At 39.1% G+C, this 27345-nt stretch overlaps 1 long non-coding RNA gene across 2 annotated transcripts in view; it reads right to left on the bottom strand.

Annotated features, from left to right (window-relative positions):
- LOC122462565 overlaps positions 1-27345 on the bottom strand; it is a 188059-nt gene that overhangs the window by 142400 nt on the left and 18314 nt on the right. Inside the window, exon 3 of one of the 2 annotated variants that reach the window (XR_006285199.1) lies at positions 7234-9012. The exons of the other annotated variant lie outside the window; for it this stretch is intronic. This is a non-coding gene — a long non-coding RNA (uncharacterized LOC122462565). Of the gene's footprint in view, positions 1-7233; positions 9013-27345 lie in introns of those variants that run through there. 2 annotated transcript variants of the gene reach the window in all.

Below are 27345 nucleotides of genomic sequence, written 5' to 3'. Positions count from 1 at the left end.
ATCCCAATTAAATCCTAAACCAGCTATATGTTTTATACATGTGACACCTGTAGCTTGCACAGCATTTTGAATTGGCCCCATAAGGATTTTCATCATAAAGAAGGACTGACTTTGAAGCAGCTGCCACAAGCTGGATTAACATAGACCTTTCCCTTCTTGCAAAAGTTCTAGTAATGAAGATTTTCCACTACTTTAGCGACTGTACAGCCGTTTTGTCTTTGTAAAATGTAATACTGTGCCAATTAGTGATCAGAGTGGAACCCCGAGACAAAGCTCCTGGCCAGTGTTTTTCCCGCTGCCAACACTGCTACTGTGTTTGCTCCCCACTCCACCCCTGAAAAAGTTTGCAGCTCATACCTTCCTTCATCTGCCCAAGTTGCCTATTTAAACAGTTGGGTACTGCAGGAATATTCTGTTTAAGCAGTGTTTAATTTGTAATGAAAGAGATACTGGGGCTCAAGTAAGTAGATGTTGGGGCTCAAGCAATTTTTTTTAAAACTTTCATAACTTACATGGCAAGCCCAGAGGTGCCAGGACTATAAACTGCCACACCTAGAGGTGCCAGGGCTCAGCCCTGGCACAAATTAAGCACTTGCGTTTAAGGGATTTAGAAAAGTCACTTTGGAACAAATTCCTTCATCATCATTCTCAATGTCAGTGTCTAGAGTATTTCAAGCACAGAAATTTTAGCAAAGTCATCCTTTGCTCTAGTTTATTATACCCTAATAAAGTAAACTTTAAAGCAAATATATTGCAACGGAAACTGACAATGGTTGGGAAAGTTAAAGGAAGATTTAGTAATATTACGTTGTTTCAATTCTTCCCTCTTTATATTTCTCCTACGATTGGTTTGATCTTTTATTCCAATCCTATGCTACCTTTTGAGAAGTCTCATTAGAAGAGAGTGTTCCATCATGTAACTTTTACAATGGCAAATTCAGGACAACTGCTCCTCTGTCTGCTACATGTCTTAAATAAATGGCTGTTTTTCCTGTTTAAATAAAGGGGGGAGGATTAGAATGTTAATTAGAATGTCTGTTTGGATTACTTACTATATTCTCCTTCCAGTTCATTTGGTTGGCAACAAGATTGAGAAAGCATTGGCAGTGGATGAGTTAAATACATATGTTAACGAATGGGTTTCTGTATCCCTGTTACAAGGTTCAACAAGGGAATACAGTTAGATCAAAATCTATGATCTTTTGAAAAAGTCAAATAAAGGTCAGTCACAATAAGCCACCATAATATGTGATAACATCCTAAAAACTCCTCTTTATAAATCACTGTCCTATTGATGACATTAAATTACTTTCTGCCTCTTTAAGCTTAACATGTTTTAGGATCTTATAACATGAAAGTCTTATTAAAGATTCTGCTGAATTATTCAGGGCTAAATCAAGATGTGAAGACACCTTTCTTGAGACAGAAAATTGGCAAAAACACTCCAAGATGCCTTACAGCAAAAAAAAATTCTTGCTGCAGCCGTTGAATTTACCATGAAATTGATGCTATAAAAATTGTTACCTCACATGGTCACATGAGGTCCATGGCCTGCTGTGGATGTACCATATTTTCTGGTATCAAACAGTTAATTTAATAGAATTATGGAAATGTAGGGCTGGAAGGGACCTTGAGAAGTTATCAAGTCCAGTCCCCTGAGCTGTGGCAGGACAGGTAAACCTCTGAGAGGTGTGTGTCCAACCTGTTTTTAAAAACTTCCAATGATGGGGATTCCATAACCTCCCTTGGAAGCCTATTCCTGCGCTTAACTACTCTCAGGCTATGTCTACACTACCGCGGTAAGTCGACCTACACTATGCAACTCCAGCTACATGAATAATGTAGCTGGAGTCAATGTACCTTAGGTCGAGTTACTAGGTCTACACCTCAGAGGGTTGACAGGAGAAACTCTCCCGTTGACTTACCTTACTCTTCTTGTTGAGGGTAGAGTACAGGGGTCGACTGGAGAGCAATCTGCTGTCAATTTGGCAGGTCTTCACTAGACCCGCTAAATCGACCGCTGGTGGATTGATCTCAGTGTCGATCCTGGCTGTAGTGTTGATGTAGCCTTATAGTTAGAAAGTTTTTAATATCTAATTTATATTTCCCTTGCTGCAGATTAAGTCTATTACTTCTTTCCTACCTTCAGTGGACACGGAAAATAATTGATCACTGTCCTCTTTATAGCAGCCCTTAACACATTTGAAGACTTATCAGGTCCCCGATCACTCTTCTTTCCTCAAGACTGAACATGCCCAATTTTTTTTAAACTTTCTTCATAGGTCAGGTTTTCTAAACCTTACATAATTTTTGTTGCTTTCCTCTGGACTCTTTCCAGTTTGGGCACATCTCTACTAAAGTGGGGAGTCCAGAATTGGACACAATACTACATCTGAGGCCTCACTAGTGCCAACTAGAATGGGACAATTCCTCCCGTGTCTTACACGGGACATTCCTGTTAATACATTCCAGAATTATATTAGTCTTTTAAACAGCTGTATCACATTGTTGACTCATTGAATTTGTGATCCACTGTAACCCCCAGATCCTTTTCACCAGTATTACCACCTAGCCAATTAGTCCCCATTTTGTAGTTGTGCATTTGATTTTTTCCTTCTTAAGTGGAGTACTTTACTGACTTTATCTTGTTGAATTCAGACCAATTTGTCAAGGATGTTATGAATTCTAATCCTCTTCTCCAAAGTGCTTGTAACTCCTCCCAGAGTGGTGTCATCTGCATATTTAATAAGCATACTCTCCACTCCATTATCCAAGTCATTAATGAAAATACTGAATAGCACTGGACGCAGGACTGACTGCTGCAGGACTCTGCTAAATATGTCCCCCAGTTTAACAATAAACCACTGATAACTAATCTGAGTATAGTCTTTCAACCAGTTGTGCAACCACCTTATAGTAATTTCATCTAGACCACATTCTTCCAGTTTGCTTATGAGAATGTCATGTTCCACTTAGAAGTTTCCTGAAATGTTAAGGTCAGCTTCTAATGCACTTACTGACTTAGGATCAGATTGTGAGCTCCTTAGTTACATTGGTAGCAGTCACTCAACTCTTATAGTCTCATTGACTTCAGATGAATATTGGAATGAGTAACTGCTCACCAGTATGAGTAAATTAATGTCAATCTAGCCTTTATTAACTTCACTGGGACTGTTCCTCAAACAAGGCACAGCTCAACATGAATAATGGTTTCTGACCACAATCATTCCACTGAATACATCCGATGAAGTGAGCTGTAGCTCACGAAAGCTTATGCTCAAATAAATTGGTTAGTCTCTAAGGTGCCACAAGTACTCCTTTTCTTTTTGCGAATACAGACTAACACGGCTGCTACTCTGAAACAAATCATGTAACAGATTTTCATTTTAACAAATTCACGTTTAACATAGCTTTCTATCTGCCGTTTATATATATTTTTACAGCGAGTAATAGTCTGAAATAATAATACATCCCTATGTCCGGCTGGGTTTCAGAAATACCATTTCATAAGTTTATTAAAGAGGCACACATAACTGGGCAAAAATGATCAGTTGTTCACTGGAGATTTATTTATTAATTTTTGCAAGCATAGTGGGCTTTATAGACAATTAAAGACTGTAGTCTTGACTGTGGGATTGTTCACGAAGGAGTGAGAACTTAATTGATCCACAGTACTAACCAATTTCTGATGCATTGGAGGAGGCTAAAAAAACCCACCACAACACAATGGGTTGTTTTCTACGTCACAAAACATAGTGATCATGCCACTTAACAGCAGATTGCACACTGACTATACTGTGCAGTGCACAAATACACACACACACACACACAATGTTTTAAATGAAATGAATTTTGTGCTTATGATATGTACCACACTGGCAGTCCCACAAACAAAAAATTTCTATTCACCTGCAGAGCTTTGTCAAGCTGATATGCCATTGAGTTTCAGCCCTATTCATGGTGGGATACCAATAGCCCTGGATTGTTACGTAGACCAATAACCATCACCTAAGAACTTAATACAGGCCAGATGGCTGCCACTTTCAGTCATTACCAGCCATATTCAAATTTGTGACCTAGGAGTGAAAGACAAAACTTTTAGATTAAAATGAAGGCAATGGACTGGCAGAGAACATCAGCCAGGAGAAGAATGCTAGATTGACCACATTGAGACAAATACCCAATTCTTTTTAACTTTATTCACTACTGCTTATTTTCAAACCCCTAGGTGAACATTGCTTGACAGGCCCTTACTGGTGTGGTACCATCCACTGCAGTAATGTTGTCCATAAACTGTCATCTGTGGAACCAAGCCAAAACATAACATCTGCTTGGTAGTGTACCTGCTGAAGATGTTTCTTTATAGCTATGGGGTGAAATCCTGACTCTACTGAAGTCAATGGGTATTTTGCCATGATTTGGCCAATATTTCACTCATAGGCTGTTGCCAGTAGGATTTATATGAATGTCAATGAGAGAAGATTTTGTACCTTGTCCTTGTAATGATCATCCTTTCTCTTATTGCAAAGAAAAACTGTGATCCAAGCATCAGGGCCAAACTCCGCCCCCCCGAACTCTGCTTACGTCAGACTACATTCATATGGGGAGCTTTGTAGCTGGCTAATAGTATTGGTGCGCAGGCACAGGTGAAAGCCGGGGCAAAAGAATGCCATTGTTTTGGTGGCCCTATCAGCAAAGTAGCTCATGCTTCATATGCCTTTTCAAATTATTTTCTTTGTTTATAAGAGAAGGAAGCAGGATACTCATTTATCACTTTGTCACTTTTGAGAGTCTAGCAAACATGCCCCAGATTTCCCCAGTCTTGATATATGTAATTCAATCATCTAGCAAACTCATCTGTGCTAAGGTAGCTATCACAGGTCACCATAATTCACCGTTTGGAATCGCCTCATGAGATATTCTTTACCCGTTTCTGAAATTTCGATACAGACACCATAGTAAACTGACTGCCCACAGGGTGCAGTTATAGAATAAGATTAGATAAAACCAGAACTAAATGAATAAACGGCACTTCCAGATCTGAAGAGAAACCTCCCAGTCATTGTGTGGGGAATGGATTCTGCTTCCTAGTGAACAATCCAGAGTTGTTCTCCTGACCCGTGCTTCTCTTGAGACTACATGCTTCTCAGTCAGTTTTCTGAAACCATTTTACTTGTGTCTAACTAATATTAAATATTGAGACCATGGAGGTGTGAGGTGATGCATCAGTACAACAGCACCCCTTGTGGCCAAGTGTGGTTCAACCCCTGGGCTCACACAGCCTATCAGGACTGTCAGTCTATTCCTGATGCCCAGGAGTCTGAAAACCCTTTCTTCACTCAAGTCCATCAAGTGGTTGGCAGGGGAACCGAGGACTGCCCTCTTCACTGGGTTCCAGCTCAGGGCCTTCAAGCTAGGTAAGCGCGACTCTGACAGTGCCTTGAGCTCCTTCCTACCTTCCCGGGGTCTTGGCAGGATCTCCAGCCTCTTGGTCAGTTCATCCCCTTCTGAGCTGTTGTCTCTGGGCTGCTCTTTAGTAGTTTGCTGGCAGGAGTTCCTTTCTCCAGCTTGCTCACTGCTCTGGTAGCCAGCCCACCCTTCTGCTTTTCAGCCCTTTTATCCTCCCAGCTGTTGTGAGGGCTGCCATCAGCAATGTACATAACAAGGGTGTTTCATTACCATGCCTTCTCTAACTCCTTTCATAACTATCTTACTTTGCGGCCCTTTTGCTAGTCAGTTTGTTGTGTGTAAACCAATACATTTTGCTTACCTTTGCATTATTCAAGTTATCTATCTTGGCCTTTGGTATGTTAGATTTTTTTTAAACTATCTAAATTTCAACTGTTTGTACAATAAAGTAAATAAAACAAAATAAACCAACAGAAAAAAAAATAGAAAATATCCTTCAGTTATGTAATCAGCCCACAAAGAAGCTATTAGCAACCTCCTCTAGTCTTTCCCATCCCCCTTTATATAGTCATTTTCTTCTCCAAGCACACTGGCCTTATTTGGGAAAGAAGACCTACTGCCATATGCTGTTAGAGCAACAGTATGCTTTATTCTAACAGCGTCTGTATAGTGATGCACCCATTCTATCTCACCCCCGTCACTTTGCTGTGCCACTTGGTCTTTCTCTGCTAGCTTACAAAAAGAATCCAAAGCACCAAAACGTTGTGCATGAGACACTCAACATCCGAACCACTGTTCGGTGAGTGGCTAACACTGTGTATATCAGCCTCACAGCAGGGCCAGAAGCTGAAGCTTCCCAGGTACTTGGAACTACAGAAGCATACACCTGCACACTACCTTTACCGTACTGCTAAATAGGAGGGATTCCTGGCTAGATGAAAAGAGAAACTCAGAGGGTGCAATTATGGAAAAGGTTGAGCCCCACTAAACCAAAGCATACTTCATAAGGTTCTTCTTCTTCCCCTTGGCTTTCATTCAGCTGGCCAAAATTTTGTGGCTCATCCATTGTTTCATAGGGCACTCTTATTTCAGAATTGTGTGGGTGTAAAATCAGAATGCTATGGCTCAGATCCTCAGCTAGTGTAAAGCAGCATTGCTCTACTAAAGTCAATGGAGCTATGCTGAATTATGCCAGCTAAGGTTCTGATCCTATGAGGATAGGTGTTCTTATCTAACTTATATCGCACCACTGCAGGGCTTCAGCATTTGGCCTCAATTTTCATGGCTTTTAAAAATAAAGTATTAAGGCAAAGTTACAATAAAACATTAACATACTACATTGTACTTTGAATATTAACCTGATCATGAATAAGTAAAGAATCTGGCTAAAAATGGCCTCTTTTTTCCATGAGTAGACCCCTCGTGTGGACACTGACATCTCTTCTACATTCTACCCTGCAGCAAAAGAGGAAGGAAATGGGGCCTCTCTACTAAAGATGCGCCCTGAGGTCTCATAAGGAAAGGACTTATTGTTTTTACTAGGGTGACATTGATCTCCCCAGCTGTATACCCGTAGCCACAGTATTAGCTCGTTACAATAACCATTTGACAAAATGCCCTGGGGGAGATCTTGAAAGGCTCAACTGGCAGTTAGATGCCCAACCCCCATTGACTTTCAATATTTTCTCCTCCTGGCTCCAGAAATTATACTTGCAAAATGGACCATGAGCAGAGTGAAAGAATGTCATCCTCACCCGAATGACCCTGCTTTATAGACATGTGGAGACAGGACAAATTGACTGGAGAAAACTTTTAATCCAGCCTTTCATAAATAAATCTGAGAGAAAATTATTGCACTAAAATTTGGAAAATAATTCTTATTTAAACACAAGCCTAATTACAAATGAACATTGGCTATAGGCTATCAGCTAATGCTGTTTATTACATTCAGTATAACAGGGAATCCCTGGGGTTAGTTTCTGAAATAAAGATTTAATTTGAGGGTAAAGCACAACAACAAAAATGTAGCTAATTGTAAACAATAGTATTCCAAGCCCAGCTGACTCCATCAATATAAAAACAGAAATTAACCTCATCCTTCCATTACTGTAAACATATTAAATGCTATTTATTGTGATTACTTGTGTGTGGCCTGTTACAGCCTAAATAGGAACATTTTCGTGACTAAAAGATATAAACATCAGATAACGCTAACATCATTATTCCAGTCTGAGAGATATAAAACCTAAATATTAATTTTAATAGAAAGGTTAGCAAATTAGGAAACCATACACACTAAAATCATTGCAATAACAACCAACGCTGGTAAAATGCACATATTCCAAGAAGATTAAAAAATACAGGTGGGATCAAGCAGTAGTTTATATGATATCCTGACACATGTCATAAACAGAGGTTTTATACAGAAAAAGAATGCAGATTTTTAACCAAAAGCAGAACAAGGAAGAAGCAATGAAAATGAAGAAATAGGAGGAAAACAGTGTTTATAATGAAGGGGTGGGAACGGGAATGAAGCTTGTAAAATTGTGTCTGTGGGCATTATTCTCAAGGATACTGCATGGCATTGGGAGCAACCCAAGGGCAGCACACTGCTCTTCAGAAGAAATATTGTGAGTAATGGATCTTCGCAATGATGTTTTGATAGTGTCCAGAAATGGGGTAAAGGTAATGAGAGGGAGAAGAGATAAAAAGGGAGGCAGTGGATGCAAAATCCTGGCTTTGTTTATACGTACATACTAGAAGTTGACCTCAAATAGCTGGACAAAAGAAAGGATAAGGGATCTGTAACTACTAGGGGCTAAGCAAAGATTGGCCTTAGCTCAGACAGTTGCGGGACTATGCCTTGGAGCCACAAATGGATTCTTGTCCTACAGGCACCTATTTTACTTAGGTTTTAAACTGTTCAGGGCAGAACTGTTTTTTTGTAATGTATTAGTAAAGTGCCAACACCGTAAGCCCCTGGTCTATGATTGGGGCACTGTGACAATAGCACCATACAAATAAAAATAGCCTGTTGCTCTTGACTCATCCATTTGTTACAAGTGGGAGAAGGGAGAACTCAGCAGGTAAATGAAAAAGGAGAGAGAAACCTTCACAGCAGCCAGGGAACCCTGAGCATGGAGGTGTCCCTTGGGGATGTCCCATGGGACAACCACAGCAATGGCTGTCATGTGAGAAGTCGCCTACAGAAGGGAAATCACCAGGGAACCAGATTAACTGACTTTACGATTGATTTGCTGGATGGACTGACTTTTATCACAAGAGCCGGGCCCAGTTTCAGAGGATAATCACCAAGGGGACATTTGCTTTTTCATAGAGATAACTTTACTGTTTTGTAGTTCAATTTAAGGAAAAACCTTGATTTGCTAGACTGCTTTTCCCACCCAGCTCTGTATCCATACTGTGCCTAATTTCTGTCCTTTCATTTTAATTCCTCTCAGCGATGATTCTGAACATACAGTGATATTAAATGTCCAAGATCTGACACGATCGGTCACCTTCAAGGTGCAGTCCCCTTTCTTCTTCACGTGGTATTATTATACTGAGCATTGCTTTGAATAATCAGCTGGTGGCCTACAGAGACTGGGAAGAGAAAGGTCAGATATTTTATGTGACATATGATTTGCACAGCCTGCAAAGGGAAATGAGTCATCGACACAATATAAACAATGATAACTTAGTTAAATATGACTGAGATGTTAAAGATAAGGTGTGTTTATAAATGAATAAACTTCCTGATCACAGTGATACATTACAGTAAAATGAGAAAAGGAATGTTAAATGGATTTTTACAGTCTGCAACAGCCATTCAATTAGGTATAATACCAGATCACTCTACAGATGTACCATTACTCCTTTCCCTGTGGACATTTTTTTTTAAATTAGAAAAGCATCAGTGGCCTATGGCAAGCAACAGAACCCACTGTGAGCAGCTGAATTATTTTGCATGCAATATTTGAGTTGCACATATGTAAGGATAATTACATAACGACTGCAGTAAGAAGAGGATATTCCTTATGTAGGGAGGGTTATTAGAAAGGTATGTAATGTATGCTTAAAAATGGTTTCTCATGGTCACATCTGACTTTCATTTTGGAGCCAGGAAGGAATATCAATCTTTACTTATTATTCCTAGCTGCCCTCTCTCTATTTGTGTGAGAACAGATCTTGCAGGTAAAGAATTCTCCAGCCAAACTACATAAGAGAAATTGTGGAATCAAATCTACACCTTTTCTCATTAAAAGCAGAAGACAAATCCCTGGTTTCCCTCTACTCCACCGCACAAAACCCATTTGGAAGAAGGGCTGATGGCAGACTGGTATAAGTAGATAGTGGTTCTTGTGGAGGCTGAGGACCCACGGGGACAGGAGGGTGAGTTCTCACAGATGAGAGTCTCCAAATTGCCATAGCACTGGTAGTTTGCCAGTCTGCCCCATCATTGCCTGGCTCCCCTCCAGCCGTGCACTGCCCCATTGCTGCTGCTGAGTGCAGAACTCAAGACACAAAGAGCAGACTATTCTCTCTTTTGGCTAACTATGCCCTGCAAGTTCTAGCAGAACCCACAACAGCACAGCTATTCTTGCAGAGGATCTTCAAAGGCTTGGGGGAAAACATATAAGCACTGTAACCGTCTCTCTTTCTTCCTGATTCCTTCGGTGATCCCATTGGTTCGTTTCCACATTGCACAACAGTGAAGAATATTTGATCTGTGGTTAGGACACCTCCCAATGTTCCCTATGTGAAAGATTCAACTCAACGAGGTGATTAGGAATGTTGGACCCTGGTATGAAAGCACTACAGGATAACGAGCTCAGATAATAAATCAGAAATATTCAGAACACTCCAGCTCAGAGGACTGGAGTTGAAATTAAATATCAGACTCAGCGCAATGCAAAAAATTCACAACGAGAGAGAGAGAGAGAGAGAGAGTGTGTGTATCTTGCATAGTAGTTTAACCATGTGTGGTCTTAATATTCAGGATAGGGAGTCAGATATGAACTGGATAAATCCACTGTAATTTAAACCAAAATCTTTGTTGTGCACCTACAACTTCATAATCTAGACAGCCAAAGGTTTCAGCTGCAGTCAATTGAATCTCAACAGCAAACATTTCAATTTACTTCACTAGTTATTTACAAGTGACTGGTAATTATTTGTGTTATCACTGGAGCTGAAAAGTATTTTATCAGTAGTGCCATTTTGCAGCATTTTGTATGGTGCTTTTAACTGTCATAAACCAGTACAACAGTCTGCCAACATGGAATAATTAATAATTATTATGCGAATGATTGATTTACTTTGAAAAACATGAAAGGCCACTAAACCTGGAGTTTCCTGCCTCACATAATGTGCATAAAGAAAATGAGCATCAGTAATCACTGTCAACAATTCCTTGTAACTAAGAATTGAGTCATTTATCTGTCTGCATGTATAAATTATCATCATTTCCCATTTCACAGTAAGGCCTAATGACAATTTATGTTGGAAAAAATGATAAGATATGGGGATTTCATAGAATTTACTACTTTATTTATGTTTTCGAGAATGATACCGGAGAACATATGCAGACCTTGACTGAGCAACGAACTTAAGCACGTGCAATACTTAAGCACATATCCAACTTTAAGTACCTGAGTAGTCCCATTTACTTCAAAAGAACTACTCATATGCTTAAAATTAAGGTGAAGTTTAAGTACCTTGACAGACTGCAGCCCTAGATACAATGAACCATATTTGGCTTTTAGTTATATCCATGTGAATCCAGGTTCAAATTGCCATAAGAGAGAGCAGAATTTGACCCAATGCATTTGTTTCTTAATAAGAAGCTCTCTCAGCTGCATATTTTTCACCCTATTCCTTCATTTTCTATCCACTGCCATCTTGTCCAATGTCAATAGTCGAGAGTTGTTTAGTTCCCAACCATTTTTGTATGCAGTGTTGGTATACCCGTGTCGGTGCCAGGATATGAGAGAGAGAAGTTGGATGAGGTAATATCTTTTATTGGACCAGCTTCTCTCACCCACAGAGGTTGGTCCAATAAAAGATGTTACCTCACATACCTTGTTTCTCAACTTTTTTTGATCAGAAAAATGCCAAAATTTGCCAAAATCAAACCGTTTGAACAAATTTTTCAGCTCAGTATTTTTGGGAAAATGATTTGGAAATTGTTGAAATGAAATGTTTCAACATTTTCTAAACAAAAATTCAGTTTTCCAGTTCAAAACAACTTCTCTTTTAGAAATTTATGTTTAATTAGAGTAAAAGAATACTAAAGAAAAAATGAAAAAAGGGTCAAAAATAAAACAAAATCTTTGGAAATTAACAAAAAAAATTAAATTGACCCAGACGGATTTCCTCGCTCCTTCCCTGCACTTTTCAGTTTGCAAAATTGTGACTTTCCCTCGGGATAGGAAAACATTTTTGATCTCAAAAATTTTCATGGAATGGGGCAGCCATTTCCAGCCAGCTCTTGTTAATAGCAATTAGCTGCAAGTGTTTGAAAATATTTCAGTAAAGAAAGACCTGTTTGTCAGATTCAAGGACACTTACGGTTTGTGGACACATAAAATGGTATCTTTAGCACCTGTGATCCTTAATTACATATGATCTACTTTCCACGTGATAGGTTTCAGAGTAACAGCCGTGTTAGTCTGTATTCGCAAAAAGACGCAGTCTTAGGCCAAGAGTGGAGAGGGAAGGGCCTGGAATAGATAGTCTTTATGGAAGAGTCCTTTAGAATTTTGATATTAAAATAAGAGTCCTATAGAAATTACTCTAAAAATCTATTAGCGAGACAAGGTGGGTGAGGTAATATCTTTTATTCAACCAACTTCTGTTCGTGAGCGAGACAAGCTTTCAAGTTTATACAGAGCTCTTCATGCTTGAAGAAGCTTGTCTCTCTCACCAATGGAAGTTGGTCCAGTAAAAGATATTACCTCACTCACCTTGTCTCTCTAATATTCTGGGACTGACATGGCTATAAACACCATATCTGTGGACACCATATATCTAAAAATCTATAGGATTTAATAGAGATTATGATCCTTTCTGTATTTTTTTAAGCCATCCTATTTTATTCTACAGTAGGGATTCCTTTCTCTATTAAATTGTGTTGGATAGTGTGCAAAGACATGCAAAATCATTATCTCCTTACTCCCCACTTGCACTGGCCAGCATATAAGGTAGTGGTTTGCCCCACTTCCTGCCTGCTCCCCACTTGCTTGTATAGTGGAAACTATCAGGGTGCAGCCCATATGTTCCCACTGATACCCAATATCTGAGCAAGGCTAACGTAGTCATGTAGGGGAGCGCAGTGGGGGAGAGGGGCTTTATCCCCCTTCTTCCCTTATGCAGCTGCATAGGTACAGACACATTCTAGGCCATTCTAGAAACTATTTGAATAGCTCCAAAGCTTTTACTCATTTCCAGCCTCTTTTGATTTCTCCAATCCCTTCACTTTGCTGAGTTTGGAATATATTTTTGTCAATCATTTTTAAAATACAATTTACAAGTGTTTAATCAAGAACAACTACTTAAAACTATTCCAAAGGACTGGGGGAAATGGGGAAGAACACACATAGGCAGGCTTTGTCCCTGTTCACTGGAAATACATCCCATAGAATGTTGTTAATTATGTTAAAAAGCTAATTTAAGAAATCCAATTGTTGGAAAGGTCCCACAACCAGAAAAAGCTCCGATTTCACATTAGAAGAGGGATGGGGGAAATCCAATCTTAACCTATTTTTGTTCTCCTGAAAAGATGATTTATAGAAGTTATATTGAAAAAAAAAATCACAATTTCAAAGCAGACGTTAGTGCAAAGTACGTTCTAAGTTATTAAACTGTTCTGATAATGCCATCTAAAAAACTTGGCAGTATTACTGGGAATGCTGGTTGTTTTTCAACATGTCCATGGCAGAAAAACCTCTGTCCTAGGCTGGTATTGATTGAGAAACAATCTTACACATGATAAATGGGAGCACATTTAGGAGAGGATTCAGTCATAAGAGCTCACAAATCAATCAGCTTGTCAACAGGCAGGCTAAATTCAATTTTTATTTTTAGTAAACTCTTATTTGGTGGTAGACCATTGTTTCCTCTGAAATTGCTTTGCAAAGGGGAAAAACACGGCAAAAATAATCTTTCATAAACACGTTAGAAGCTGAGGTTTTTCATATAGGACTGAGATGAAGAAAATCTGATTGCACTTAGTATAGTGCAAAATCTTCTATCTCCTAGTAGTTGATCAAAAGCATTAGGTCAGGTAGTGCCCTCTATTTGCAGTAGAACTCCTGTGGATATAAGTCTCTTAGGATGACTCATGACAATGCTAATTTGTAACAGAGCCTGGTCTAATTGGCACATCATATTCCAAAGCAGACATGTGACATGTACAAGAGATGCTACAACGTTCTCCTACACATTGCATATTTTTGATGAGCACGTTCCATTCTGTAGTGCTTGTTCACATGTGGAGTTGCAGTAAAAAGATGAAGTCAGAAAAAAGCTCACACATTTTAACCCAATTGGAGCTAGATTCACAAAGAAACTGGGATTCAGAAAGCCTGAGTTCAGCGCCGAGGCTCTCTGTAAAATGAATGGGGATAGGCGCCGCAGAATGGAATCCACAAAGGCTAGCATGCTAGGAAGCTCCTTGCCCAGGGCAGTCTATGGGAGATACCAAACCAACAGATGTGTGCTAAACCTTACCCATCTCTTGGAGATTGGTACCTAAATCTGTTCTGCAAGGAGGCCCCTCTCTGTGCTTGGGAGTCTCAGTTGAAAACCCTCTTTGGCGTTAGACACCTATACTCTTTAAGTAAGAAGCTGAGGAGCAAGAGGTGGAAACGGTGCTGATGCCCAACTTATAACTTTTAGTACAGTGTTTAGAGCACTCACCTGCGAGACAGAAGATCCCTGTTCAAATCCCTTCTCCCCCACAGGTAGCAGGAGAATTTCCATTGGTGATCTCCCAGATCTCAGGTGGAGGGCTCTAACCACTGGGATAAAAGTTATAAGGTGGGAACCACCACCTCCTCAGGTTTTGTGTAAGCTTCTCTATTGGGGCCCAGTAGGCAAGGTCTGAGCCCTTTACCAGCAGGAGTTAGGTAGAGGAATGCCCGTCTTCCCCCTATTTGTGCATCACATTGGGGCTCAGGTATCTAGATGCCTGGCACGAGGTGGCACTGCACATGCTCAGGGGCAGAAACAGGTACTGCAAAAATGTGGGTGCTGAGCAAATTTAGGAACCTACAGGTTTCAGGGGCTGCTGAGCACAAGCTTTGTGTATCCCGGGGGGCCTGATTGTGAGATTTAGGCACCTAAAATGGCAGTTAAGCACCTAAGGCCTTTTGTGGATCTAGCCCTTGGAATTCTGAAGTTACAAGATAAAACCAAGTTAGCGTAGGAGGTTTATAGCATATATATTTTAGTGACTAGTGCTGAGAGACTTCTTAATATTAGAAATGGCAGCATGTTGGTCCTGGGGAAATGGAGAGCTTTCCTTTAAATAACAAGCAGAACTAGTGTCAAGCCACCTGGTCTCTCCTCACTCATCAAGCTGCTACTGAATGATTGATTTTGGTGTGATGTAGACAGAGTTGGATATAGCCAGTGGCTGCATCCTTCATACCAGATTCTTCTTCTTAAGTGCCTGATCCCACTCTCTTTAAAGTCAATGGGAGTCTTTCCTTTGACTTTTATATGAGTTGGATTGGCCTTTAGACATGGTGAGTAGCAGCTGTGATGAGGGAAAACATTCTGCCTCTGGTGAAGTAAGCTAATTCAAAGCCTAGATTATAGTAAGGGGGCCCTTCCAGGATGAGTTTCAAGCGAGTGGGGATGCATGCCACACATCTTGCCTATGTCCCCTAACTGCACGCTTCAGTCAGGGAGAAAGCTCTTGCTCCACAAGTCCATGTCCAGTAGCAAGATATCTTAGCTGTGCTTATCTCTGGGAGACAATTCTTCAATTTATAATGTGCGTGAACTGTCATGTGTTTCTCCCAAGCACTGCCTCCTATATGTTTAGATGTATGCGATAGCCTGAACTGTACCACATTTGGATAGTTCTGTCTTTCCTCCCATCGTGTATTTTTCCTACCCCTACTGGTAAACTATTGCTAGCTCATGAGAACCATTACTTTCCACATTCAGTGACAAGTGACACTCGGGGAAATGGATTTTAGAGCAGATGTCCCTGTAAGCTGCAAGTGGAGTAAATGTCTCACATTAAGCCCTAAATCTCTGGTGTGGGGTGGGTAGGATCGAAAGAAGGATTATTATTTGACTATGGTAGCAGAAGAGGGAGCAGGCAAACTAATGCTCCCAGAAGAAGAGGTGGATAATAGAAACAAAATAATTAAAATCTATTATGATGGCTAACTTCACCTCACACAGTCTGTTTCTATGTCTACCCTCATCCCACATTCTTTGTCTGTTTTGTCTATATAAACAGAGGCTAGGCCTCATCTTCTATGTCTGTACAGTACATGGCACTTTTTCAGTGATGCTGTAAAATAAATCAATTATAATCTGTGTAGGTTTTTATGATGGCCCCCCATCACTATACTATCTCAGTGCTGACCTAATCACAGAAGCCTGGTTTTCTGCACATATTCTGCACATTATCTGTGCCACCCTAAAAAGGATGTGGCTATATTTAGCAGATAAAAATGCAGTGACCAGCCTGTTGTACGTCATTGTGTAAACTAATAACTCTACTTTAATAATTCATATCAAAGTATAATTCACATATTGACTGAAGGAACAAAAATCTACCAGGTTATTTCCCAAACTCTCACGTTCCTGAATGGGAGATTTGTATCTGAATCTCTGATTTAGTTAACAGTTGCGTGATATCACTTGCATTGTAGATCACTTCTTGCTGACTATACCACTAAGGAAGCATTAAAAAAAAAAAAAAAGTCCCTTTGTGGGCCAGCCGTACTCTATGACACAGAGGTGGTCCAAATCAGGAGCGTGGGATCACTCGACGAAGGACCTCTTCTGCAGCGAAACTAGAATAAATAATCATTTCTCTTACGTATTGCACATCAGGAACAAGGATGATGTGCAATGATTTCAGTTTTATTGTGAGGAGAGCTGGATTCAGAATGACAATACAAATCATCTTTTTCTTTGAATGTCCATTGCAACTCTTCAGTTATTGTATTATGCTAGTCATGAGCCTAGACCAAAAACTCAGCTCTGAATATCCTCCTGGATATTCAGAATCTTAAACTGGATTTGGATTCAATGGCTGGATTTAGAGTTGTAATGGAATGTACCAGAACTCCAGCTCCAAAAATCCCTGATCTAAGGGTATTTGAAATTCTGATCTAATTCTACGCCTGGTCTACCTCAGCGTTATAAGGGATAGAGGTTGGGAGAGCACAGATAAGTTGGAACCCACTCTTTCACTTATCCCTTGTTTAGAAGAAATAGCAAGGAGCAAATGCTGTTTCTTTTATTGCAGGTCAGTTCTTTTCTGTTCTATCCTGCACCCATCACCATGGTGTCTGAGCTTCAGTTGTTCTGGAGACTTAAAAGTCATTCTCTCAGTCAGCCTGGGGAAGTTTAACCTCTTGAAGACATCTCCACGGTAAACAAATAATGTCATTAAATGTCTTCCAGCCAGCCCAAACCCCTCCCTATTTCTCTTCTTTCTTAAAACAAACTTACAGGAACCCCCCAACAAACAAAGCACTCGGGGGAAATATTGTGTTCTTTTACTTGTGCAGTATAGGAAGGAGACAGGAGTATCTCATTTCACTGTTGTGTTTTAATGAGAAAAACTACCCCTTTGGTTTTTATCCTTCAAACTCAGAGCACATGAGCAGCATATTGGAACCCAATAATACTTCACTGAATGGCCAGTAAAAACCTGCTAGTTCCATTTATTTTAAAATAATAAAAATTACCAGACCCATGTGTCAAGCTGAGCAATCTGCTAAGTGTCGACACTGGTAAATGACATTACTCGAACAATCATTAATTCTTATATGACTTGGAAATATATATTAAAACTAATATCAATCAGTAAGTTATTTGTTGTATTTTATTGGATTTTAAACACAGGTCATTTGTTTTCATTTCCTTTTTTATCATATATATGATATATATATATAGCGAGCGCTTTCCCCCTTTTTATTGTACAAGACTGAAGTATCATATTCTCTGTTGAAAGCACTATTAAATTACTTTTAGGAAACAAAGAATATTGTATGTTTCTACTGATCTTTTTTAACCAGAAAAAAAGCTACACATCTGGTATATTTTAGTTGTGGGATATGGAATATCTCTGTCCTTCCCAAACATTGTCTACTGTAAAGCAAACTGAACTATAAGAAGTAGTCTTTTCTCACTGAAACATGAACCCTATGGAGAATGCGTGGCACATGTATTAAAATGGATGTGAAAAAAGTCATTATTGGAACAAAGGGATTTTTTTTAGACAGCAGGAACTAGTGTTAGATTGAAAGTGCGATCCATCCACAACTTCGTTGAGTAGGATATTCAGTTTAGCATTATGATGGAAATCAGTACTGGACCCCAAATCAGGAGTGATATGCAACAAAGTTTAGATAACACATTAGTAAGTGGTAATGAATCAGTAAGTGGATGTAAGTGCTTCTAATGGATCCTAAATGCAGTATAAGGGAATCCAATTTACAAGTTTAAATGATACATTTCAGATTATAATGAAGGCTTAGGATCTACCTCTATAGGTTTTCTACATTGAAAACAACATAGCCTTCTTGGTGACAAATACAAAGTCAGACAAAGGGCAACATTAGTTTCATAACCAGCGTTAAAACAAAAACCAACCAGACTTGCTGTACAGGCAAGCAGGCATTGCCAAATTGTAGCCTATGGCTATAGCATTACTTATAGAGCATCTAAGCCATGTCTGCAGGCGGCGCCCTGGATTCCATTATTGAGTCAGACTTAAGGTTTTGGATCTCATCTTCAAAGCCCTCCTTGGATTGGCCCAATTTACCCAAGGGATTGCCCATTCTCAACAATCATGATGTATTTATCTCTCTCTGTGTTTTATACTGCCATCCATCAGGTAGTATCTGAGCACTTGCCACATAAAATCAGTAGCAATAGCAAAGTCCCTCCCTCAACAGCTATGTTCCATTTTAATGGAGCATTCAGTCAAGTTTTGTGTCCTGCACACCTGGATAAGTTTTTTGCATGGGCAATAGGAAACAGCCTAGCCAACTGTGCAGTTGTGCACTTCACATACAGCCCTCACTGATTCAAGGAGAGTCCAGTTATTTCATCTCAAAGACAAAAACTCAGACTTCTTGTTACAGTTAACAAAACAGAGCCTGCCTAACTGAAACAGAAAGCTGTGACAAATAAAATACAACCAGGAAATTGTACAATACATACAACAACAGAAACGATACTAGGTGTTAACAATCAACAATGCCATACAATACAGAAGGAAACTTAAAGAATACCACAAGATAAGCCAAAGCCCTAACCTATTCCCTATGGCCTGGAAGCGGGTGAATGAGTGAGGAGGAAAGGGTAAGGTTTGAATAGGGGGAGGAAAAGAGCTTTGAGTTGTACCATGGGCCCTCTTAAACCATCACCAGAGTGATGGATGACAAGCATAGACCCCTTTTATGTAGGGCAAGACTACGATTGGCCCAGCATATGAACAAAGTGAAAAAATGTATTAGAGAACTGGAGCAAGAAAACAAATCTTCTATTTCTATTGGACACTTTGTACCCTTCCTCCCCACTCATTTTATGATGCATGCCTCCAATTGCAAAGTACTATAAAAAGCTTCCTGAAATTCTTGGCACTGCCACAAATTTGATTCCACAGTGGCTTCCAATGATTAACAAAATGCAAGGGAGTGCAAGACAAACAAAGGTGAACAGGGAAAAGAAACTAGAGTATCGTAAAAAAGTGCACATAAACTACATTCCATTTACCAATAGAGCTAAATGCTCATTAAAAAGAAAAAAGAGCATACTGTTTGAAAATGACTCCATCCAGTTGTGTGCAAAAACCAGATGAACCTGCGTGAATTGTTTTGAGATAGTACTTTCTGTTTATGAATAAATTGGAACTACACTGTTATATCCTAAGTTGCAGAGAGAGAAACACAAAATTTGAAATCCAAGTGGTTCACTTACATTTCACTCCATTTCTGGTTGACCAACAGGAAACTTGATCTTCTGCAGATAGTACTGTAATAATGTAACTAAAAGGCTGAACAATTACGTAACTTGACTACATTATAATTTTTGTTCCTCCAAGCAATTCCTTAAAATGTATATTTAACTAATTTATCCTACACTTTGTGCCCCTGTGGCCCTGGAAGATGCAGCAACATCACTCATAAGAAAAAGGAACGTTAACTGTTTATCAAGGCATCCGTGAAACAGAAAAGCAATAAAAGCGTTACTGCATACACTCAATTATTATTGAAATGAATATCACAAAAATTATTCAGTGTCAAAAATCTAATTTTGTATGATATTTCTATATATTTTGGCTGTTAATTTTTTTCAGTCTTAGTGAATTAATATTCTTTGAATAGCCCTCTAGCTACCGCGGAAAAATGGAGCAACACACTTATTTAGTGCTGCTACCGAAAGCCACTAGACAAATTTCCTTTACAGCAAACCATTGATGAATGAAATGTCCCATGCTAATGTAAGAATAATCAATTTAGAATGCTTATGACAATTAACAAAGCTGGAGATAAGCCTTGAAAGCACCATGCTTTGTCAGCCTTGATTTGGATTAAACTTGCACTAATGGGATCATTTTTCTTCCAAAAGGTATTCTTTTTAGGCAGATCTATCAATTAATATGAATTATGCATGGATAAAAGGACTAATGTCATTAATTAGACAAATTAATTTTTATGATGCAGTGAATAGACTAAACACTAGATTGTATGAGATACCATCCACACAGTTCACATGTATTTGAAATAAATGAATAGTTTACATTTGCATGGTTATTACAGATTCAATCATTATTAATCAGTGACACCATGTTGGACAGCTTCATATAATCTGTTTAAGTTTCTTATGGTTACCAGGTATATCCAGTTCACACTTTTGGGAGCAAAAGTTTTAGACTGTCATAATACTATAAATGCTGGAGAGGTGCAAGGAGAAGGTTCTATATCCTTTGTAGTTCAGTGCTTTAGGAATGAGGATAAAGGGGAAAAATAGTAACACTTATAGCTCTAGTTCTTTGCACATCAATTTCAGTTCAAGAACTGAATGCACACAGTAGCTTAGAGTTGACTTGTCTGAATATACCACCAGTAAACCATCTTCTACTGTCACTTTCTCCTCTGCCCTTAAAGCCAAACACATATGTTTCAGAAGGCACTGAAAACCTTGACAAGTTACAAATTTAAAGTCATTTGAGTGTCTCAGAATCTCCCAAAGTACACTCAATTTTGAACATTTTAAGTGTTTATACGGCAAACACAGTACCTCAGCTATTATTTAAAACCACTTAAACAACATTTAAAATCTTGCTTAATGGTATCTTATACATGGTAGAAATAATTAATAATATTACAGCCTTAATAATACAGCCATTTCCCCTGAAATGTGTTAAGGATTATTAACCACTTTTTAAAGCTATTTTAAAACTTTTCTTGCTTTACTTTTAATTGAATGAGCCAACAATTTAAAGAAAATATACTTTTTAGGCACATTCAGTTCTTGAAAATTGCTTTTTGCCACATAACTTCTTTAACCCACAATTTAAATGTTAGCTGTAGCCCAAAAGGGGAAAATAAAATGTTCCCTATCACCGTATTTGGCTTTCAGAGAAACAGAATATCAACCCACAAAGAAGATTTTCAAACAACCAATCCACTGATAAGGTGCCAGTCTTGAAAGAACATGTCCTTTTCATGAGCTACAGAGAAATTCAAAACAAAAGCACACAATCCAAGAGCCTAGCTCAAAAGACTAAACATTAATATTAAAGGCACCTTCTTAGGCCTAACAGCCGGTAAAGGGCATGTTGCATTCTTTCTAAGAAGTTTAAAGCCACAGTGTGCACAGCTGATAGGGATTTTGCTCACTACAACTTCCTGTAGTGGTTCTATAAAGTTCTATGTACACATTATACAAATGCATCAGAATATGTTAAACATCACACCTTTGGATTGATCCAAAGCCCTTTGAAGTCAATAGACTTTGGATCAGATCCTTTAACATTCAGTCCAGGACCACAGCTGATGAACACTGACATTGCCAAATTGAATCAATACAGCTCTCTTTCCCTCTCTTTGGGTGCATATTGACAAATGTCATTTATTACAATCGGAAGAATGTGTACATATGCGTATTGTAATCCCCAATGTATTGAGAAACAAGCAGTCATTTGAAGTGAATACCTGATGATGCAATAAACCATCCATTCAAAGCAAGGATGTAAAAGGTTTTCTAGTGTCTGCCAAAAAATGCTATTTTCCTCAGTATGTAGGGTTCTGTCCACCAGTACTCTTGTGGTCATATTTTTCATTTATCTGACAAACAGCAAAACCTACCAAATGTCCATATTTTAGAGTCTGCTTTGATTTACGTGCATAGAAGGGGACAAATCTTTCTCACCTGACTCATGTGTGTACTGGCATATTAACTTAGATAGAATATATGGACTAAAAGGTGTTAACATAACCCAGTCACTGTGCAACATTAAACAGCGATATACAAGGTCCAGAGTTTGGTATACAGAAACCTCAGCCTGATTAGTATCCTGGGAAACACATCATTAAATATACGTTTAACCTTTTATTAAAGATAAAAAAGAAGAAAAAAATAGTTAAAACATTTGAAATATAAAGTATTAAATAAGGCTTTCATTTTAACAAACATCCTTGTTCCCTTTCGCTGGAGAGTGTTTTTAGAAGAAAACTCCCTTCTTCTGGCCATATCTTAGATTGTATCAAGGATGGTAATAACTGCCCTTTTATGGAGAAGAGAAAAAGTAAGGTTTAGATGAACTGGAGCTGTTGGTGTTGCTGCTGCTGTTACAGTCTGATCCCATTTCATCCCAAGTGTTGTCCACCTGTAGCCAGTAGAGATGGCTGTTATCTGAGTCCCTCTCTCTGGCCCAGCACATCTCTCAGGATTAGAATGACGAAGGCCTGGAGTCCCATGAGATAATGGGGATGGCAGCCATGATGGTGAAGCTCATTTCAGTAGCCTGTGTCCTTATCTTCCGCTCAAAGACTCTTTCTTTAATGATCCAAAAAGGGAGTGGTGGGTGGAATAGCCCATCCCATCATTATTTTGTCCTCCAGTTAGGCCTAATATTGGCACACTAATTTTGGTTCATTAATCTCCAGACCCATATTTTCTTGTTTACCAACCATCATCTCAACACCGTTTTTCAGTTATATCAGTAGGCTTTTGTGTTTGAACTAATTCAGTTTTTCCATCTGGTTGTCTTGCACCTGTTAGTGTGACATCTTATGAACTGAACTTCAACTGTAAAAAGTGAGTCACCTCACAATTAGGATACACTTGTAGGCCCAATTATCACAATAGTACTCCCATTGACTTCAAGAGAACTGCATATCTGAGTAAGAGGAGCAGGATTTGCACAGTATGCTGTTTTACCAAAACTCCAAGTCTCAGCAATTCTGTACCCCTACATTCAGTAGTGATTATGTACTAGGAAATGTTAATTTAGATAACTGCTCCACGGGGGATTGCCTGGGAGAAAGTAGGCCTTGTGCCAGTCATTCTTAAGCTTCGCCGTACTGTGCCCCACATTACAACAGAAAAATTTTGAGTCCCATAGTTTTGGGACATGCCCCCTATCTAATCATAAAGAAAGAGAAGATGGGGTGGGCACAATCTTCCTAGGCCTGGGCATTTCACCATCTGGGAGGGCTCACATTTTACCCCAAACAACAGCAATATTTTTGGTTAAGAATCACTACAGAGGGCTCAGAAAATAATTCTTGGAATGAAATAGTCCACATATTTCTTTGTTCAGTCACTGCAGCCCAGATTTTTAAAGGTATTTAGGCATTGCAGTGCTCAGTATTGCAACGCCTAACTGATTTAGGAGCCAAAATCTCCTCCTTTGGAGTTTAAATCCCATCAACTGTCAATGAGATTTTGGCTCCGAAATCAGTTAGGTGTTGCAATACTAAGCACAGCTTTGCCTAAATACCTTTAAAAATCTGGGCAGTAGTGACTGAACAAAGAAATATACTGGTAATGGCCTACATAACTTTAAAAATCTGGGCTGCAGTGAATCTGCCAAAACCCAAATGTGGGACTAAGACCCAGAATGAGGGACACAAAAGAGTTATGCAGCTTGGAAACTTCAGTATTGTGGGATTGAGTCCTTTTGTATGATTAACATCCATTTATGTAAGAAATAAGGCATGATTAAACAGTTTTCAACAGCAAGAGTTAAGGAAAAACCAATTTGCACAGAAAGTAACTAAGTTTGGGACTAAACCGAGTGACACCCGTCATTATGAGGGACAGCAAGAGCATACATACTGCCACATACTCATTATACTCTTCTAAAAATCTGATTCTTGATAATAGCAGAACCTATCAATACCTATTTGGACTTTGCTTTGTACAAGTACTAAGGGTTGGACTTACATTTTGATTTGCTTTTTTGAACTAAGGAACGATACAGATAATTTCTACATGCTTTTTACAGAAATGTGTGCCCTCAGTCATAATATACTGTACCTCATGATTTCTAATTTAAGTTGTTTTATTATGTATTTATATTACAGTTGCACAAAGAGGTCCAAAACTAAATTGGGGTACCCTTAGTGCTTGGCCCTATACACAAAAGAGACAGTCCCTTCCCTGAAGATCTTATCTTCAAAATTATGTTATTGTAAAATATACCTAGATGACTATCTAGCAACATATCATTAAATACACCCTGGCCAAAAATATATATTATATAAAATTGCAAGGCTAGAGTACAAGCATGTTAAATCTCCAGCAAGTGGAGACATACTGCAAAGGTCTATATACTGTAACTCAGGGGTTCTCAAACTTTTTCTTTCTGAGGGCGCCCCCCCCAACATGCTAGAAGAGGTCCACGGCCCACCTGTGCCACAATATTTTTTGCATATAAAGCCAGGGCCTCCATTAGGGGGTGGCAAGTAGGTCAACTGCCTGTGGCCCCACATATAGGGGGCACCACAAAGCTAAGTTGCTCAGGTCTCACCTTCAGCCCCGGGTGGTGGAGCTCGGGACCCCATGTTGCAGTTCCACGGGGCGGGGCTTTAGCTTTCTGCCCTGGGCCCTAGCGAGTCTAATGCCAGCCATGTTTGGCGGACCCCCTGAGTTCTGCTTCCGGCTCCCCCAGGGGCCCCTGGACCCCGGTTGAGAACCGCTGCTATAACTACGCGCGCACGCACACACACACACCCTAAAATGTTCTGGAATTGTAGTCTACCTTTGAACTCTTATTCTAATATTTATTGTCCCAGTTAACATTTGTTGAAGTTAGTATACTATTTGTTTGTACAAAACTATTGTTTTCACATCAGACCCTGAGACATCTTATATGTATACACAGAAACATAAAAGTCTATATTAATTAGCAATTATAGAATGTTATTTTCTCTCTACAAAACAGACAATAAGTACATTATAATAACTTACTTATTAGGTGAACCCTCATAAACATACAAAATGCTCCAGTGTATGATTAATTATAACTAATATATGGGAGGTATGGACAGGTCTGAACAGATGTTGAAAACAAATGAGGATACACAGAACACCACAGCATGGCATAAAAATCTAAGTTTATATGGTACAGCTGGCTATATATAATGCCTTTTTAATTTATAAAGCTATAGCATCTGGTCCTCTACTCTCATGCTTTGAGTTTTCAGAGAGCCATGATTTTAATTTTAATTTTTTTTAGTTATAAAGAAGCTGCCATGTTCCCAGATATTTTTGCAGAAAACTCCTAATGGGAAAGAATCTGGTAAAAAATGAAGAAAGTGCTCAAAAGTGTTAAATTAAACACTGAAGGGTGTCACTGTTGCTTTTTCCCCCCCCTCAGCCAGTGCCGGCTGCACAAAGTTCTTTGAAAGAATGTTTAGAGTAAAATTCCTCGGATCTTGATCTTTTATGGCAAAGGTCGTAAAATAAGTTAAGTTACACTTGAAGTAGCAAGGGGTATAAAGAAACCAACTGTTAGTAGGGATAGAAAGTGATTAGTAATTTGACCTTGTTTCTTAGTATCTGTCCCCTTTGTCATTCAGAATCCATAATCACCAAAATACTGCATTTTAAAATTGTTAGCATCATTTGAAAATTACAGGGTGATCACTTAGTGCAACTGATCCGAAATACCCAGGGTTTTCGATACCACGATGTTGAATATTTAGATGCATTTCAAGGATGGACGGAGGACGATCATCCTTCTGGAAGTGCTATTCCAACTCTGAAACTCTTAACAGTTACGCACGGGAAGAGATGGGGTCCACCTAACCAAGAATGGGAAACGCATCTTTAAACACCACATAGAGAGGAGGGCTTTAAGTTAGGTTCAAAGAGGGCAGGTCACAAAAAAGCGGTAGGTATAAAAAACGCAGACATTAAAAAAGGACTTCATGTTGGTTAGGAGGGTTAGATAATTATAATAGGATCATAGAAGCTACATAAGGGATAACAGTGGGGGAATCTGCTCAGCATCTTAGATGTCTCTGCACAAATGCAAAGAGTATAGGGAACAAACAGGAAGAACCAGAAGTATTAGTATATAAGTTAAATTATTACTTCATTCACATCACAGAGACTTTGTGGGATAAATTTCATGATTGGAATAGTGGTATAGAGGGGTACAGCTTGTCCAGGAAGGACAGGGAGGGGAGGAGGCATTGCTCTATACATCAAAAACATATGTACTTGTTATAAGGTCCAGAAGAAGGTGAGAGGCAGACCAACTGAAGGTGGGGGGGCCAGGGGCAATGTCATGGTAGGGGTCTACTACAGACCACCAAATCAGGAGGTGGTGGTGGATAAGGCGGTCCTAGGAGAAATAGCAGAAATATCAAAAACACCAGGCTTGATACTAATGGGGGACTTTCACAGCTCAGACATCTGTTGGAAAAGTAATGCTGTTCTTGGAATGTACTGGGGACAACTTTTTGTTTCAGAAGGTGGCGAAAGTAAGCAGGTTGGTAGCCATTTTAGGCTTTACTGACCAAAAGGGAGAAACTGGTTGTGAATCTGTAGGTGGAAGGCAGTGTGGGTGATAGATTTCTTGATTCTAGAGAAAGGAAGGTGTGAGAGCAGCAAAATAAGGACAGTGGACTTCAAAAAAGTAGACTTGAACAAACTCAGAGAACTGGTAACTAAGGTCCCAGAGGAAAAAAATAAGGGATATAGGAGTTCAGGAGAGCTGGCAGCTTGTGAAAGAGACAATATTAAATGTGCAATGGCAAATGATCCAGATGCAAAGAAAAGACTGAGAAAAAATTAATAGACCAATATAGCTGCATCAGATCTTTAATGACCTGAAAATCAAAAAGAAATCCTATAAAAAGTGGAAACATGGGTAAAACACGAAGTATAAAAGAATAGCACAAGCACGTACGGAAAAAATCAGAAGGGCTAAAGCACAAAGTGAGTTACACTGAGCAAGGGACATAAAAGGCACTAAAAGAGATTGTATAAATATATTAGGAGCAAAGGAAAGTGTAGCTCCTCTACTTAGCAGGAAAGGAGAGCTAATTACTCATGATACGAAGAAGCTGAGGTATTTAATGCCTATTTTATGTCAGTCTTCACAAAAAGGTTGATTATAAGAAGATATTTAACACAATAAATATTAACAAGGCAGACAGAACAGAAGGCAAAATAGGAAAAGAACAGGTTAAAGAATATTTAGATAAAGATAGA

The sequence above is a fragment of the Chelonia mydas genome, chromosome 12 (genome assembly GCF_015237465.2).
Source record: "Chelonia mydas isolate rCheMyd1 chromosome 12, rCheMyd1.pri.v2, whole genome shotgun sequence".
NCBI lineage: Eukaryota > Metazoa > Chordata > Testudines > Cheloniidae > Chelonia > Chelonia mydas.
Note: the sequence above shows the minus strand (reverse complement) of the source record. Positions and strands in the feature narration are given on the sequence as shown.